Source organism: Phoca vitulina, unplaced genomic scaffold, assembly GCF_004348235.1.
Source record: "Phoca vitulina isolate PV1807 unplaced genomic scaffold, GSC_HSeal_1.0 scaffold13, whole genome shotgun sequence".
In the NCBI taxonomy this organism is placed as follows: domain Eukaryota; kingdom Metazoa; phylum Chordata; class Mammalia; order Carnivora; family Phocidae; genus Phoca; species Phoca vitulina.
The window spans coordinates 22,583,148-22,587,527 of record NW_022589716.1 but is presented as its reverse complement, the minus strand read 5'-3'; the positions used below and the strand labels follow the sequence as shown (position 1 = coordinate 22,587,527).

Below are 4,380 nucleotides of genomic sequence, written 5' to 3'. Positions count from 1 at the left end.
CAGTTTGGACATGAAGGATATAAGAAAAAAGCTACTGGGCATTGGGGAGCTTCTGGAAAGAATTTTTCTCCCTCATAAGAATGGATACATGAGAGGAGATCCCTTATGCTCCTCATCCATCCTGCCTTGAGGGTTATCTGGTGAGAATGTCAGGGTGACAGCCATTTTGCAACCACGAGGGGAAAGCCAAAAATATTCTGGAGAGGCTGACCCAGACACCTGACATTGTGGAACTGTTGGGTTAACCAATCCCCAAACAATCTACTTCCAGATTTTTGTTTCATGAGAAAATTGCAACTATCTTTAAGCTCTTCTTTGGGCATTTTGTTACTTGTAACTGAAAACATTCTAAATTATATATAACGCCCCCTAGACTGAGTTTTTAGGGGGTAAAAATATATATTTCTCACAGAATCCCTTATTTCTACTCTAAGGTCTGGCATAGAATAAAGTCTTAAGTATTAGTGGTTGTTGAGATCATAGTTTCTCAGCTTCAGCACCATTGACATTTGGGGTCAGAGAGGTTTTTAGTTGGGGGTGAGGAGCCTACCCTGTGCCTTGTAGGGTATTTAGCAGCATCCCTGGCTTCTGCCCACCAGACGTTACCGACACCCTTCCCCCAGGTTGTGATAAACAAAAATGTTCCCAAACATTTTCAAGTGTTCCTTGGGGGACAAAAATCACTCCTGGGTTGAGACCTACTAGTCTAAATGAATGATTCTTAGGATATTAATTTCTAGTGTAGATTACTTATTAGGCAAGACTTCAGGTTAAACATAGGGTTCAGGCAGACTCCAGTCAAGGCCGAGTGGCCTTGGAGATAGTGAGGCCCTGAGAAGGCCAGGTGGGCCCCAAAGGACAAAGGAAGGGGAGGGAGGTAGGCACTGTAGAAATCTCAGCTGTGTTCCAAGCTGGCGGGACTCAGAGATCACCACCACCAGCCTCCGTTTCTGGTCCTTTTTGGCCTGGAGACGTTAGTGGAGCATAATGAGAAAAGTTTCTTAGTCTGGGTCTTAGACAAAACAGTCCTGGGGATGACAGAGGGCCAGGTGACAAAGATGAAAAGAAAAGAAATGTGATTTTGCTAATGGTACCCAGAAAGCTCAGGGAGGCTTTGGGGTAAAGATTTTTATAAAGGACGGGTGTGGGGGGGGAGCAGCAAGGGGAGATGAGAAGATAGCACATAAAAGTGGTTGAAAAAACACAAGCCAATAATGAGCAAACTCTATCACTGTATCAGTGTGGTTCCCCATAACGTGCCTGTCTCTTTTGAAAATACAACAGAAAACTTTCCATCAAACTGTTTTCTGTCAAAGGCTAGCCCCTGACAGATTGTGGCATATGGTGGTTTGTCTTTTAAGTCACTGGGGTTTTCTCACTCAACTTCGCCAAATGGTGGCTGTAATTATGGAAGTAAATGCCTCTCAAATGACAGCTTTTTTTCCTCCTGAAAAGAGTGAACATTTTAACAAGGGTGTCGAGTGGACCACAAAGGACTATGTGCTGCAGGACTTCTTGGAAGAGAGGCTGGAGAATGCTGTCCATCACTCAGAAAGGAGGCTAAGTTCCTCAGAAGGGCTGGAGCCAAAAGGTGAAAAGGCTAGAGCTCCAATCCAGGCTCGCCACTTGCTAGCTTTGGGGCCTTCCTTGGGCAGCATCTTTGACCTCTCTGAGCCCTGGTTTCCCCAGCATTGAGGTGGCAGGATCAAAAAAGATCCCCTACAGGAAAGAGCTTCCTAAACCGAACCTGGGTGTGCAAGGAGGGTCATCCTCCTCGGCACCTCCACCACTATGTCTCTCTGTGACAGGTGAACAGCCCGCTGCCATTTTACGGAGGCCTCGTGCTATGTATTCAGGCCCCCGTCAGCAGGCTTGACGGATTAGATGACTGCAGATCTGATCCTCAGTCTCTTGCTTAAAATTCTTCCAAGTGCTCCTTGTCCCAACCATAACTTGGATGGCAAGGACCACCACAATCCATCCCTTCTCATGCTCAGCCTCAGATCTTGTAGCTTTGCATTTCCCATCTAGGCTCTAGCCATCCCAGAATGCTTGCCCTGTGCCAAGTATGCCACTTTCTCTCATTTCCAGGCCTTGGTGTGTGGGCTACCTTTGGCACAGAATGCTCTCTCCCTCTTCCCCAGCTCCTGACTTGAGTCAATTCTGCTTTTCCTTCAAGTCGCAGTTTGAAAGTAGCTCCCCTGTGTTCTGGGCTAAATTGTGTCCCCTTTCAAATCCATATGTGGAAGCCCTGACCCCTAGTACCTCACAATGTATTTGGAGATAAGGCCTTTAAAGTGGTAATTTGGGTGACTTGAGGTCATAATCCAATATGGCTGGTGTCCTTATAAGAAGAGATTAGGACCTAGTACACAGAAGGAAGACCATGTGAAGACAGCTGTCTGCAAGCCAAAAAGAGAGGCCTTAGGGGAAATGAACTTGCAGGCACCTTGATCTTAGACTTCTAGCCTCCAGAACCGTGAGAAAGTAAATTTCTGTTGTTTAAGCTCCCCCAGTCTGCGGTACTTTGTTATGGTGCTATGGCAGCCGGAGTAAACTAATACACTCTAGGAAGTCTGCCATGAATTCCCCGAGACCAGCCGTGGCCTTCTCACACCATCTTTTGTTTTTCTTTTCAGAATACTTGTCATATGGTATTGTTTCCTTTTTACATTCTGTCTCCTTTTTTTTTCCTTTGGTAGGGGAGAGAAACAAGACGTTACTTTAACATCAACAATGACGCTGTGTAACAACACAGGGAAGAGGTAGTGAAGAGAAGACTCTCAGGCTTCCTGTTCCCTAACCAGCCTTGACTGTGATGACAGCACCCCAGTAACCCGGAAGCACCTCACCTAGCCTCTCAATGGAGTGCGAAGGGGCAGGGAATTGGAAATCCGAGGCTCACAACTTAGAGAAGGGCTGATGGCAAGCCTGGGGCGAGGCTGCATGGCTATGGGGAGGGCCGTGGGGCAGATCCTTGGCTATGAACATGCCCCCGGCCCTGCACAGGATGGAGTCCTTGGCGGCATCATAGGGATGCTCCTGGGACAGGATCTCCAGAACAGTGTGAATGGAGCACTGTTGGGGTATCGGGCACAAGCCACACCATCTCCCCCATGTACAGGTTGATGGGCACGATGTCATTTTTGTCCTGGTTTAGAAACTGCTGGAAAGTGTCTTTGATCTCACAGATAGTTGATCCTTCACCACCAGGAAATGAGAGGGTGGTGGTTCTTGTTAAGTTCCCCTATGCCACCCAGCAGGACCCACTCACCATGTCCTTGTATCCAACCACTGCAATTAGCTTCCCCCTATTGCCATTCTTGCCAACAGGCAGAGCTCAGCCATTATGGCCTCTACACCCTGCCTCCTTTTTAGTGTGGGGGTTTGTGTTGGTTGATGAGATGTCTTGAGGAGTAGATGACTGAAGGTCTTGAGGTCAGGGATTGTGTGTCTCTGCATCATCAAGACCGACCTGATTGCCTAAAGGCATATAGATGACACGGAGTGTGTTTTTCATAGGTGGATGGATATGAATGAAAAAATATGTCAGTTACCCAGATAATTTAGGCAAATGAAAACTCTCATTGCAGAATAGGCATGGATTTGGAGCTGCATTTTCCTAGGTAGTTTACCTAAATTCCCTAACTTCTAATAAAAACATCTATACCTCACTAGACCTATGAAGTCACAGATTTCAGATGTCCCCCAAATTTGGTCCTGGAATCATTAGTAAAGAAAGAAAATTTTCTGGTGGGTTTTTCATTATATATCTTAGTTCTGTGTCTCGCCATTTCTGTATCACATTCCCCACAGGAGTCAGGAAGGGGAAGATAGAAGAGAAAAGAAAGATTCTTTGAGTAATTAGGAATCCACAATCCGGAAATTGTCAAACATCTAAACTTGGTACGTCCTGCTGGAACTCAAATCCATTTATACCGATTCCATAGGAAGGCAACTGGTCACCATTTTCCATGCAACCATCAATCATAGTGCACACTGACAGAGTTTAAAGGAGTAAGTCCAAGCTTAGAGAAGTTCTTTTAAAAAGTGGAATACCAATTCACGCTTTTAGTAATTGAAATTACCCAGTAATACCCAGTCTAGCTCAGCTTTTTTGATATTTGGATAGCAAACAATTGAAAGCCGTGACAGCCAGAGGAAACAATTAAGGGGGAAAAGAAAATTAAGAGCTCACAAATACCTTCAGTTTTATCAACTTTGTCAGCTAAGTGTTCCCTTTAATTACTATTGATTTTCATAATAGTTTATTAACCCAATATGCCAGTTTGAGTTTGTCACAGATTATTGTGCACGGAGGAGAATTCATTTTCCGGTATTGGAGGGGAGTAGAGGCCAAGTGTTTTGGGAATAAATGCA

At 45.3% G+C, this 4,380-nt stretch overlaps 1 pseudogene; it reads right to left on the bottom strand.

The window, feature by feature from the left end:
• Positions 1–2,901: 2,901 nt before the first annotated feature.
• Positions 2,902–3,991, bottom strand: LOC116636958 (annotated as a pseudogene).
• Positions 3,992–4,380: the final 389 nt, after the last annotated feature.